Here is a 14888-nt window from a genome sequence, read left to right on the forward strand (position 1 = left end):
TTCATGAAGACGGCTGAAAAGGTGAGGGCGTTCAATACTAACTTGAATCAAAAGTATAGCTGGTTAACAAGGAGCCTTTCATCAGGCCTCCTGTATTGTTGGCCTTACCTGCTTTTTGGAAGGTCTAAGCCTTGGTCGAAAGGTGGGTGCAGTGACCTGAAGAACATTGATCGTTCAGCTAAACGAAAAAACAAAAGCAGGAGACAAGGGCACAAGAGCAACTACAAGGAGCTGGTAATTGCACGTTATGCCGCTTTACTTGCTGAACATCTGGAACTTTCAACTGTCTTTTCTGGGATGTTGAAAACAATTAAAAGTTATGAGGGTTTCCACTTTCCTCCGGTATTTATTTAGCAAAGATAACACATAATCACTCAGGACAGACACAAGCAAAAACTCATGACATAAATGTTGCAGCAGCCTAGATTACACCTAAACATTAGAAATCTGACATGCTGTATTGGATGAAAACGAGATTATTTTTTCAGTCTGATCAACCGTTAAAAACTGCCCCACTGCTCTGTCTGCTTACAGTTGTCAGTTATTGTCAGGTATGTGGAAGATCAGGGCTTTATTCAGGAACGTTTCTTGGGATACGTTAATGTGTCAAGTGGGTGAGATGCGCAGTCTGTGTTTGACTTGATGAATTTTGAGGTGTCTGAGTTTAAGGTCATAGAGAAACTCGTTGTCCAAACCGACGATGGCGCAGCTGTAATGGAATGTATCTGCTATTTGTATTTACAGCTAAGTCCCCTCCAGTTCCCTGATTAAGAGGTGATGACTACTCCACTCCACTACCTTTGTAAACTTTCCCCTGACATGAACTGAAGCCACGTCTCATGTGCCCGCTCATCCCATGGCACATTGAATGTTTCCTCTCCAAGCACTGTGAGTACCCCTATCAATTTTCTCTCATTACTGTATGTAGAGTCAATCACTTACACAATCATATTATTACTCAATGATTTCACTCGTTGCATGGACTAACTCATTCTTAGCTCTTTTGTCTAACTGTGTAGAGTGTCATCTTATAGTTTTTTTTGTCTTCCCAGTCCAATCCTGTCCTGGTCAAGCCTCTGAACACCTCAACTCATGTCTCATACTCTCATTCAATCACTGCTGTGATCACTTTCCAACACGGTGTAAGTATCCCTCTCATTCCCCATAATATTGTACTTTAATTGTCTTTATTAAATGATTTAGGTTAAAATCATTTGTCTTTGACGATTTTTGAAATAAACCCTGTGCATTCCACACCTGTACTGTGGGTCTCCCAACTGCCTGTAGCTCAGGACCTGAAGCAAGGAGATGCATATTCTTGATACCATTTGAAAGGAAACACTTTGAAGTTTGTGGAACTGTTAAATGAAAGTAGGAGAATATAACACATTCGATCTGTTAAAGATAATACAAAGAAAAACACTTTTTTTGTACCCTCTTTGAAATGCATGAGAAAGGCCATAATGTGTTATTCCAGCCCAGGCACAATTTAGATTTTGGCCACTAGATGGCAGCAGTGTATGTGCAAGTTTTAGACTGATCCAATGAACCATTGCATTTCTGTTCAAAATGTTGTCACAAGACTGTGCCTAATTGGTTTATTAATACATTTTGAAGTTCATTACTGTGCACTCTCCTCAAACAATAGCATGGTATTATTTCACTGTAATAGCTACTGTAAATTGGACAGTGTAGTTAGATTAACAAGAATTTAAGCTCTCTGCCGATATCAGATATTTCTATGTTCTGGGAAATTGTCTTGTTACTTACAACCTCATGCTAATCACATTAGCCTACGTTAGCTCAACCATCCCACGGGGGACCTACCAATCTTATAAAAAGAAGAAGTGATGCAGTCAGTCTCTCCTCAACTCTTGGTCAAGAGAGACTGGCATGCACAGTATTTATATCAGCCCTCTGATTACAATGAAGAGCAAGATGTGCCATTCTGTTCTGGGCCAACTGCAGCTTAACTAGGTCTTTTCTTGCAGCACTCGATCACACAACTGAACAATAATTAGAATGTGATGTCAAAAAACAGAGTCTCTCTTTATTACAGACGGACCCCTCCCCATCTTTACAACCATTGAATCTATATGTTTTGATTACAGCCTCGAGTCTTCTTGGGTATGCCGCTACAAGCTTGGCACACCTGTATTTGGGGAGTTTCTCCCATTCTTCTCTACAAATCCTCTCAAGTTCTGTCAAGTTGGATGGGGAGCATTGCTGGACAGCTATTTTCAGGTCTCTCCAGAGATGTTTGATTGGGTTCAAGTCCTGGCTCAGAGCCTTGTCCTGAAGTCCCCCATGTTGTCTTGGCTGTTTGCTTAGGATCGTTGTCCTGTTAGAAGGTGAACCTTTGCCTCAGTCGGAGGTCCTGAGCACTCTGGAGCAGGTTTTCATCAAGGATCTCTGTACTTTGCTCCGTTCATCTTTGCCTAGATCCTGACTAGTCTCCCAGTCCCTGCCGCTGTAAAACATCCCCACAGTCAGTGGTGTAAAGTACTTAAGTAGTACTTTAAAGTATTTTTACCGAAGTAGTTTTATAGGTATCTGTGCTTCACTTGACAATTTATTTTTTGGACTACTTTTACTTCACTACATTCCTAAATAAAAGAATGTACCTTTTACTCCATACATTTTCCCTGATACCCAAAAGTACTCGTTACATTTTCCATGCTTAGTAGGACAGGAAAATAGTCCAATTCACTCACTTATGAACAGAACACCCCTGGTCATCCCTACTTTCGACCTCATACCTTGGTTTTTGCTTTGACATGCACTCTCACCTGTGCAAATCCACATCATGTCCAATCAATTGAATTTACCACAGGTGGACTCCAATCAAGATGTAGACACATCTCAAGGATGATCAATGGAAACAGGATGCACCTAAGCTCAATTGAGTGTCATAGCAAAGGGTCTGAATACTTACGTAAAATATATGTTTTAAAAAAATAGATATATATTTGCAAAGTCAAGAGGTCTGAATACTTTCCGAAGACACTGTATGTGTATACATGTTTACCTATACTTATGGGAACCAGAAGTCCCCACAAGAATAGTAAACTAACAAAAAGTAGACCAACTGGGGACATTTTGTTAGTCCCCACAAGGTAAAAATGCTATTTCTAGGTTGTTTAGGGTTAAGGTTAGAATTAGTGTTCGGGCTAGAATTAGCTTTAGGGTTAGGAGCTAGGGTTAGGTTTAGGGTAAAGGTTAAGTTTTGGGATAAAGGTTAGTGTTAGGGCAAGAGTTAGAGTTAGGGAAAACAGGATTTTAAATGGGACTGAATTGTATGTCCCCATAAGACTGTGTGTGTGTCCTATGCATGCACGAGTCTGTGTGTGAATGCACAGTTGGTGCACTGCGTTGAGGATAGCATATTTAGGAAAATCTTTATAAGTCTTATAATCCGTTTTTCATTTACAGGCCTCCTACTATCAGGTCAATTCTATAGAGCTGAATATGGTACTGTAGGCTAAGCATTTCTACAGGTGGCACTACCCTGCTGGGAAAGGAACTCCTATACTTTGAGAAACATCTGTATTTGTAAGAGAGCAATTCTACTGTGTATGTCATTGAACAGTAAATTCATTTTTTTATTTTACAATAGACACACATTTAGAGTCCTTTGCCAACCCATGGCGCTGAGCTTGACTCCTTTTCCAGATGGATGCACAGCAACTGTTGGTCCAGCCCTTAGCTGTAGATGCTTAATACACAAACTTACTGAGTCACTCAGGTATCAAGTGTTTGTCACGAAAGTGAATCCACCGTTTGCTGTCAAGTAGCAGAGTGGCGCAGAGGGAAATTCTCTGCAGATTTAGGTAGGTGGGTAGGTGTTTAATGTATTCTCTCATAAGCAGATGTTTCAACAAAAACAGTAATGCAGAGAGGATTAGAAGCCTATGAACCATGTTACGCACCAATGCAACAGTAGTAAGTAGTCAACATTAAATCACCACTCTGTGCTGCTATACAAAGCAGCATGTTGACTTCTCCTTGTAGAATGAGTATTTTAAGAGAGTCAAAGTTCACATTTGCATTTCCACTTGTTTTCAGGTATTAAGCAATGGAAAATCCACCTTTACTTTGAACTCAAACCTCCATTTGACGTCCCAGCTTCGTAATGGGGATTTTAATGATGAATATAACCCTTTTTTAATGGGGAAAATATGGAAAGCTGCCTCGATCTAGCCCGGGGCCATAAAATGAGATTCGCTTGTGGCAACCCTTGTTCAGGCTTTCATCGGTAATTAGTCTGTGTCATGGAAAACAGTGTCTTTAAGAAACGCCCTGTCAACACCTCTGCACAATTCACAGGTTGAAAATCAGGCACCTATTAAAGAATCGGACATTTTGGAGAAGGTCTCAGTAACACTTTCCCTTGTTCGCGTGGAAACATTCTTATGCGTTCTACATATTTCAAGGCATTCATACTGTCTGGCAGCACTGATCTTTCAGAGAGTCCCAGGGTGTGCTTTTAATACAGTGGCACCAACAGCAATGTGAGTGATAAGTGACAGTGTAGACAGAATTGATCCACTGTTCTGCGCTCTCTGATGAATATGTCCGTGATGAAAACAGAAACTCCAACTGGGACTCCATGGTTCACATTCTGTTGAGAGAACAGAGCGGAAACTAGACGGCCATTAGAAGCTACTGTACAACATTTGTACAGATTTTTTTTTCTTTTTTCTCTCCATTACAAATCATCTGACCATTAGCTAGCTAGTGTGGTCATGTGGTGTCCAATGCTATTTAAAAAGCATTAGCTCAACTTCAACTAATATTATTCTGTCCGCGATAAGTCTAAATGTTTTGTCCTCATATGAGTGATTACCCGAGCAATACCCCAAGTGATCCTACAGCACAGCAACGGTTCACAGCCCATTTTTCAGTCCTTAGCAAATACAGACGTTAGCAACAGATGTGTTGAGGACAACACACGGATGACAGATGCAATCTTCTCATGCTAGCCTATCATTCAGTAACTCCACAGTTATGTTGTGATTTATGAATTGCTTTAAGACAGAGCAGGCTGGATTTCATCCACCCAGCTGTCTGTCCGTCCCTGTCCTCCCTCCACTCGTCTTCATTCTTGTTTTGGTCTACACAGGCAATGAAGTGAAAGTACCACACAAACAAAGGCCTTGCCACCATGACCGGGTATCAAATGGAGAGAAATTCTCTTTCCCCCCCCAAAGTTCTCCCTTCAAGAGCTGAAGGGTGAGGTTACTGGACAGGGCACTATTTAGTCCACTCTTCGTTTTGAACTCCGCGTCAGATTACATTCATGAAATGGCTGACATATCGTGATGTCCGTTCGTTTGGGTGTCCTAGCATTCCATGTATGTGTAGCACATAAATAATGTGCCTCGGCGAGCGTCAAAGTATGGAAGATAAAAATTGTTGTTGAAAAGTATTACGGAAGACATTAAAATGATGAGACAAAATGTGAAATTAGACAGATGAAAAGCTTGTATTTTTAGACATGGCCTGTCTTGGTGGCTGTTTGTGTCCTCGGACCTCCATCTTTCACAGGAACAGGAAATACTGAAGATTGCCTGGGAGATGACGCTCTGCCAAGTTTAAATGCCACCGCTAAAAATACTTGTGTGGAATGCGGGGCTTGGCAGTGGGGTTAACTCGGTGGCCTGGGCCTTGTCGCCACTCTGCGGGCCTTTTCTGACACGACAGCGCCGTCTGAACGAAACCTGAAGCCGGCTCCTCTGTTCAGCTCCTTCACTTTAAAGCCTTATTTCTGTTCGGAGACTCTTTTTGGGATGACTTGCCGGGTTCCAAGGGCGGATGAGGGGGATTTGAGTGCTATTTCTGGGGCCCTTGGGGGGTGTCCTATTTGCCTGTCTTGAGGGCCCCGGGTTTTGTGAGAGGCACCATCGCCCTCTTGTCTGGGTCCTATAAATACCTGCCATCGGTGCCCATGCTGAGACTGCATGATAGGTCTATTTTTTTAGCATGTTTTTATCGTTACACTGGCGGGACAGCCTGTCCCTGTCCCCCAACTTGCCCACCCCATCCTGCTTCCTCCAGCTCTGGTGACCCGCGTCACGAATGTGCAATGGCGTCTAGCATGATTAGACACATTTCGAAAGCCATTTTGGGGATTGTGGACTAGAGGCATTTCTTACGGACTTTTTATTTTATTTAGAATTTCATGTAGTGGACTTCAAAATGTCTTATTTTGCTCTGCCCCTCCTTTTAATTAATAGCATCAGGTAAAAAAGCTAATTTGTCTAAATGTCTGAGCACTTGTCAAAACATGTTTTATACATTTCAAATTCAAGCCGTTCCTCTCCCATCCTCCCCAAGGCTCTCATTCTGAATGTTGCTCGACGACATACTGAACTTCAGAGGAAGTTCTAACAGTGTCAAGACCTGATGAATGGCACATAAAGCAATCAGGCATCGACCGATTCCAGCTGAAATACATGTGGATCCACGACACTGTGCCTCCAATTCAGTGGGGTATATCACAGACCCTCAGCACACTGGTGGGTTTCCCTCCACAGTCTTAATCTCTATCCCATTCTCTATTAGGCCATTCCCCTCAGGCCTTCACCCCCCCTCCCCTCCCTCAGGTACTATTTCATTGTAGCCTCATTTAGGATGTTTCTCATTCTCTAACGGAAGAGCTGTGCGTGTATTTCTGGAGGAACGATCTGGTCTAGACTGAGTTAAGTTTGAGCTATTAAAGCTATTAAGTCCTAATTACTGAAGTCAGGGTTTTATAGGAATCATAGCGTGGCATGTGAGGGATATTGTATATATATCTTTTTCATCCTAGTAATGATACCTGCATACTATATCTCCTACTGTCACGCCATCAGGACCTTTGTGAGCCCTATGAGAATGGAATTGAATGGATGGATGGAAGTGACATTACCTTTAACAGTCTCAATAGAGGAAGGGGCTGCTATTTGGGCCTTCTTTCGTGACTGAGCCCACCAATGGCATTCCCAGTTCGTCTAATTTGTATGTAATTTCCGACCACAAGAAGGGTGAAGGTTATGGCATTTGGAATGCTTTGGAAAGGTAGAGCTTCAGTCCTCTTCTTATATGGCCTTAACTGACAGAAAAGAAGACCGTGTAGTTTACTTAGGCGAGATATCTCACAGTAACGGTGGAGTAAATTGGCCACACATTCACTTCACCATTGTTGAAAGACATCACTAACGCATCTCTATTTACGAGACAAAAGCAGATTTGACTACTTCCCACAGATGGTCATGACCTAACCGGCATAAAACAGTACCAACTAAATATTCTCCTGAAACAAATCCTAATTTACGGGGCATTATTACTTAACATGGGTCTTAAATGCATTGGGGAAAGCAGCCAAACAGCCGAAGAGTAAACACACATGGATTTCCTTTCCAGCTGGCTCTTTACGGTGCCACCTGAGTGCGGTTTTGGAGGCTCTTTTATGGTGGTTGCTGGGAAATAACTTGAATCCCCTTCCATCCATGTGCTGTTGATGTGTTTGTCACAGGTCTGAATCATCCGAGACTAGATTATGAAAATGGACTCCATATGATTTTCAGCAGCACAGACAAAACCCCAGGATGTTAGAAGGATTAAACGTGAAACCATTGTATTACCATGTGTCTCTGCTGGCTACTTATCCAAGGAATAACAGAACCTGTCAAGTAATGCAGAAACACAATAGGAACTTTGACTTATAAGACCGTATTGGAAAGGATACATCTGCTGTCCAAAACCTTACTTGTTAACTTATCCAGGGAACTATTCCATGGTTTAGTCCGACTGCAGACAGCAGACAGCAGACAGGGGGGGATAAAAAAAAAACAAGGGCTCAAATGTTTAGGCTCCTTTGATTTACAGAGAGTCAGCTGTGGTCAGATTTTGTGATTAAAAAGTTAGACCAGTCAGGAAATAAGAACCACTGAGTATGTGACCATGATATGTACAGTCTCTCTCTCCACCACAGGAGGGCTAAACTAAGCAGAGCCTTGATGAGGACAGAGAGGATAAGCAGAAGGGGAAACATGAGTTATGCACAACAAGTGGTTCAAGGAATGGAGCAGCAAGCAACCACAAAAGGACGTTACAAACGTCAATCAGAACTCAGAACTCTTTTAAATCAACCCAAGTCCTGTTGTTGATCAGAAACCTTCCAAGTCTTCCAGTTACAAAGTGTCTTTAAAGCCTTTCTGACATCAGCAGAAGCAGGAACTGACCAATTCTCCATCACACTCTTTCTGCACCTTACAGCGGTTCATATGGGGAAAAAAGTACAAAGCCACTGGAGTAAACATCTCCCCCACCCTTACATGACAAATAAAGACTTGGGGGGGGTAAATTCTGTTTTTTGTTCAAACTCCACCTGACCCTGACAGTAAAATCTAAGTGACAGAAAGTAACAGTGATCGCACTATATAGTCTCCACTAATGTTTCTCGTGTGAATATTCTTCAAAGCTCCTGTAATCGGCACATGTCCTCCAATGGATGTGACCGACAAGACCACAGGCAGGAATGCTCAATTAATAACCCCCTCCACACGTCAACAGACAAGTCTCTGAGCAGTTGTGTATTGCTTGGAATTGAACCAAAATCAAACAGGTGAAAAGGTCATGCTAATTGGTTGGCCAGACACCCAAGTGAGTGTATAGGACCTCCAGTAAATAAACTTGTTGACACTTCATTTTCTACCTCTCAGTATTCTCAGTAGGCACTAATATATCAAGCCTGATTAGGTGTGTTCATGTTCTGTGTCAATGCGGTTTGATGAACTCATTGTGATCCAATTAGGAAAATATTAAAAAATTTTGGACATGAAAGCTATCATCATTATCTCATCCGATGACATGTGTCAGTGTCACCATTGATTTGTGAAAACAATGTCTTAAAATAAATGAATATTATTTAGGGTTAGGGTTAGAATAGCTGTCAAATAATTTGCATACAGGTAGGAATCAGGAAATCTGGTCACAATGTGGACACAGTGGATGTTTACACATACATCCCAATTCTGATCTTTTTTCCACTAATTGTTTTTTTGACCAATCACATCAGATCTTTTCACATAAGATACGTTTCAGAGCTGATCTGATTGGTCAAAAGACCAATTAGTGAAAAGATTTGAATTGTGTAAACGCATTTCTGAAAATGTGGGCACGGCGAGGCCACAGGCACAGGGAAGACACTTATTACAGGAATCACTATACTGTTTGACATGGTTTTAGCCACCCAACATATAGGACGTTTTGAGTGAGGTGACAACGTGCTCCTATGTTTACAGACAGCTTTCCATTTTTTACAATCCATGATTTTGCCAGTCTAACTGATGACAGAGTTGGAGTGGTCTCTTTGCTGATGCCGAGTTAGACTTTGAATGTGAGTTTGCGTGACCTCAGCTCATCCCATCAGAAAATCGGGCAGGCCCATCTTGGTTTAAAGGGCCGGCTGTTGCCCACTGGTCAGCCAAAGGCTCATTATAGATTAGTATAACAGAAAAATTGTGCAAAAATCATACCAGGCTCATGGGCCACCGGCAATGTCACGTTGTTGTTTAAATTTGATATAAAATATATATATGTGTCAATTTCAACCAGCCCACCCAACTAAGAAATGGTCCAGCACATCTGGCATTTGCCAGAATTGCTATATGGTTAATCTGCCCCTGCACTCTGTCATGCTGTACAAAATGATTCCTTTCTGGTACTACTGTAGTTCATTTTAGTCAGTAAATGGGTGAAGTTTTATGGTCAATTCAGATCATTGAAATGAAACAGAGGACATGAAATTAAATTTATGAATTGACCCTATCAATCAGAGGCACTCATTTGTGAAGTCCAGCCCAATGGGAACAGGTCCAGTCATCTCATCACCAGGCACAGGGTCTGTTTGGATGGCTGCATCCAGGTGTTTTCACCATTCTGCCGGTGAACGCTGACTAAAACTGTACATGCCTCTGTTGTGCAGATACTCTGGGGCCTGTCTCCCCCCCCAATGCTTCCTCTAACAGCCCAGACACACAGACCTGGGGAAACCATCTCTTCTGCTCCTCCTGAGGATGCAACAGGCATCTGGCAAACTATGGCTATTACAGACAGGACCATCCTGTGAGCTGGCTACAGTAAAGGTTAGGTCAGGGATGGGCAACTTTGATGGGGGTGGGGGCCACAAGAAAAATTTACCAACATTTATACCCACACATGCAGTCAAAGCCAGGCCTAGCCTTTTGGGTGCCCTAAGTGAAATTGTATTGCACCTTGTGTATTATACTATTTTTTGATACGCAGGCCTAGAAAAGGTGGCCCATCCCTGGGTTAGATCATTAAACTAGATCTAGCACAGTGTCTGCATCCTCTGCTTCTATCTATATATATGCCCTCTGGTCCTGCTTTATTCCACAGGACTGAGGGGGAAAAGATAATCTTCTTTATCGTTGTATGACTGATTTTGGGTTGTCATTACCGACAGCAGATACAAAAATGTCCCATTCCCCTATCCTTTATACTGAATTATTCAGAAGTTTAATGGCATTACACTATATTTCTCAGTTTTATTTTTTTACATTTATTTCACCTTTATTTAACCAGGTAGGCTAGTTGAGAACAAGTTCTCATTTGCAACTGCGACCTGGCCAAGATAAAGCGTAGCAATTCGACAGACAACAACACAGAGTTACACATGGAATAAACAAAACATACAGTCAATAATACAGTAGAACAAAAGTAAACAAAAAGTCTATATACAGTGATGTGATATTTATATTTTATATTAAAGTTTGATGGGTGTGTGGAGTGCTAGTATTGGGCTTGGCGTCCCGACAACTTCCGGTGAAACTGGAGGGTGCACAATTCAAATATATAATCATACAAATGATGGATATTAAACATTTAGGTACATATGTCTTATATCGGTTGAAGCTTAAATTCTCGTTAATCTAACTGCACTGTTCGATTTACAGTAACTATTACAGCGAAAACATGCCATGCGATTGTTTGAGGACGGCGCCCCACATCAAAATATTTTTCCACCACCACAGGTTTCATTAAATATTCACTTACTTTTTGAAAATCTTTCTCTGATTTGTCATCCGAAGGGTCCCAGCTATAACATGTAGTGTCATTTTGTTAGATAAAATCCTTCTTTATATCCCAACATGTCAGTATAGTTGGCGCCATCGATTTGAGTAATCCACTCGTTCAACATGCAGAGAAAGGAATCCGAAAATCTATCCCTAAACTTTGCTTCAACAAGTCAAAATACATTTCTATATACTCCTCAGATATCCTAAAATGTAATCAAACTATAATGTTTCTTACGGAAGGATGTTCAATAGGAAACCGATTTTAGCAGGTGCATCATGTCTTCACGGTGTGCGCAAACACAAATTTCCAAGACAGTGTCCTTCTACTAAAACTGTTATTTCTAATTCGTTTTTGAAGTCACAAGCCTGAAACCTTGAACATAGACTGCTGACACCCTGTGGAAGCTATAGGAATTGCATCCAGGGAGCTAATTTTTAGTATGACCTTATACTTGCCATTGTAAGAGGCTGGCCTCAAAAAAAACATTCTGGTTGGTTTTTATTTGGATTTTCTCCTACCATATCTATTGTGTTATATTCTCATACATTATTTAAACATTTCTACAAACTTCAAAGTGTTTTCTTTCAAATGGTACCAATTATATGCATATCCTGGTTTCAGAGCCTGAGCAACAGGCAGTTTACTTTGGGCACGTCATTCAATTGAGAAAAACGGAGCCTAGCCCTACTAAGTTTTAAGGCCAATCTAAACTATATTTCATGCTAACAACAGAATGTTTTCTAAATAAGCCTGCAGCTGTGTGAGCTTGGGTGTTTGGGAGTAAAAATGCTCTAGGTAACACCCATTTCCCTCACAGTGATGGCATACATGAGAAACATAATCGTGAAAGATCTATAATAAACAAATCAGGTCATCACTTAAGTGTGATTCTATTGATTCTCAAGTGTTAGACATTTTAAAAGTAACACAAAAGACAAAAATATTTGACATTACTGTCTTATTAACCCATCATATCAAATCGAATTGTATTTGTCACATGGTTCGTAAACAACAGGTGTGGACTAACAGTGAAATGCTTACTTACGGGCCCTTCCCAACAATGCAGAGTGAAAGAAAATAGAGATATCATAGAAACGTAAGACACGTAATAACAAAAGTAATGCACAATGGGTAACGATAACTTGCCTATACAAGGGGAACCAGAACCGAGTTGATGTGCAGGTGTACGAGCTAATTGAGGTAGGTATGTACATAGAACTAGGAATAAAGTGACAGATGGTCAACAGTAGCATGAGTAAAACAACGTTTGTGCAAAAAGGATCAATGCAGATAGTTAAATAGTTAACCAAATGGCTACCTGGACTAACTATTTAGAAGGCTTATGGCTTGGGGATAGTAGCTGTTCAGGGTCCTGTTGGTTCCAGACTTGGTGCATCGATATCGCTTGCTGTGCGTTAGCAGACAGAACAGTCTATGACTTGGGTGGCTGGAGTCAAACTATTTTTAGGGCCTTCCCCTGACACCGCCTGGTATAGAGGTCCTGGATGTCAGGGAGCTCGGCCCCAGTGATGCACTGGGCCATACGCATTACCCTCTGTAGCACCTTGCCAAGCAGTTGCCATACCAAGCAGTGATGCAGCCAGTCAAGATGCTCTCAATGGGGCAGCAGAATAACATTTTGAGGATCTGTGGGCCCAAGCAAAATCTGTCAGCCTCCTGAGGGGGAAGAGGCATTGTCGTGCCCTCTTCATGACTGTGTTGAACATAATAGATCCTTCGTGATGTGCACAGCGAGGAACTTAAAGCTCGACCCACTCCACTACAGACCCGTCGATGTGAATGGGGGCGTGCTCGGCCCTCCGTTCCCTGTAGTCCACAATCAGCTGCATTGTCTTGGGAGGTCTCTGACCTCCGAATAGGCTATCTCATCATCGTCGGTGATCAAGCCTACCACCTTTGTGTCGTCAGCAAACTTAATGATGGTGCTGGAGTCGTGCGCGGCCACGCAGTCGTGGGTGAACAGGGAGTACATGCATATCTCTGTGTAAGACATTTAAAATATAAATACATTAGAGCCTGTGCATACCAGATCAAAATTTCCATCACAATCTCAAGGCCTTATATCAATAGATTATTTTGAGAGTTTAACTAGTCTGCTGTGACCCAATGCCTGAGACAATTACATTTAATGAATCAAAGTAGACCTGCAGGTGCTGACCTCTACTGGGTAGCAAGTGAGATACAACAGGGCAGGACAAGAAGAGTGAAAAAAGCATTATTTCCATCTGTATGTGAATCTCTTGCAAACTCTTATTCTCAACACCATCACTTTACACTACCGGAGATTATTTTTACATAAAGCTGTATCAATAACAAAGCCATTACTTCCTTAACTGTTCTATAGCATAAGAGGAATAGGAATGATGGGCCAAATAATGGTCCAACAGATAAAACATTTTATTTTACTGCCCTCTGTTGAAGGATAAGTAATGGGCACTGCAAAGGGAAGTCGTTTCTCCAAACGTCATTTGTGACGACTATATTGACTGCTATAATAGCTCAGGGATTGTGCACTGAGATGCATCAACTCTAAGCAATAAGGGCATATGGTGAACATGTGTAAATTAAAATAATAAAATAGTGGCAACAGAAGGTCCCATTGATATTTAGAATGAGGAAGAAGGTAATAATTTAATATAACTGGTATAGTATCACCATACGAATTAACTTATCACTTACTTACCTATATTATAATAGGCCAGGGCGGAAGATGCACTCTGAGGACGGCAGGGCTGATGAGTTTAATGGTTTGCATCCATCCATCGATGGTAAATTGACATGCAGTAGCTCAAGGCAGCTGCGGGGCATTGGTCTTTGGACACAGGCCTAATCTTGACATTGGGAACAAGAGGAAATATCATAAGAATAAGGCTGGTGCTTTTCAGGATCACAGACAAGCAAAGTTGCAGATGATGGAGACCACAATTATCAGTAGTGTTCCCTTACTAAAGCATTTCCAGTTTAATTTGAACATATTTGACATTTTCTAACTCAAGAAATTTTAAGGTGTCAGTGTGTCAAGGTATTATGAGATTTGACAAATCAAGCCTGGGAGTTGTTTGGAAGTTAATTCAGACATGGCTCCATTTAGCAATTGACTTTGGCAGATCAAAGATGGAGTCAGAGATTCTGATTGGTTCATCTGACAACCTAGTCCCATGTGATTTCCCCTTGATGCATAAAATAGCTAGTCATACAGGCTGTAATATGGTTTCAACTGCCTTCATTTAATTTTTGGATTAACTGAAACTCTCTCTCAAATACATTTAAACTCAGTTTTTCACAATTCCTGACATTTAATCAGAGTAAAAAGTACCCGTCTTAGGTCAGTTAGGATCAACACTTTATTTTAAGAATGTGAAATGTCAGAATAATAGTAGAGAATGATTTATTTCAGCTTTTATTTCTTTCAACACATTCCCGGTGGGTCAGAAGTTTACATGCTACCAAACACTAATTGAGTGTATTGCCTTTAAATTGCTAACTTGGATCAAACGTTTCAGGTAGCCTTCCACAAGCTTCTCACAATAAGTTGGGTGAATTTTGGCCCATTCCTCCTGACAGAGCTGGTGTAACTGAGTCAGGGTTGTAAGGCCTCCTTGCTCCCACACGCTTTTTAAGTTCTGGCAACACATTTTCTATATGATTGAGGTCAGGGCTTTGTGAAGGCCACTCCAATACCTTGACTTTGTTGTCCTTAAGCCATTTTGTGACAACTTTGGAAGTATGCTTGGGATCATTTTCCCTTTGGAAGACCCATTTATGACCAACTTCCTGACTGA

This window comes from Oncorhynchus keta, chromosome 36 (assembly GCF_023373465.1).
Source record: "Oncorhynchus keta strain PuntledgeMale-10-30-2019 chromosome 36, Oket_V2, whole genome shotgun sequence".
Taxonomy (NCBI): domain Eukaryota; kingdom Metazoa; phylum Chordata; class Actinopteri; order Salmoniformes; family Salmonidae; genus Oncorhynchus; species Oncorhynchus keta.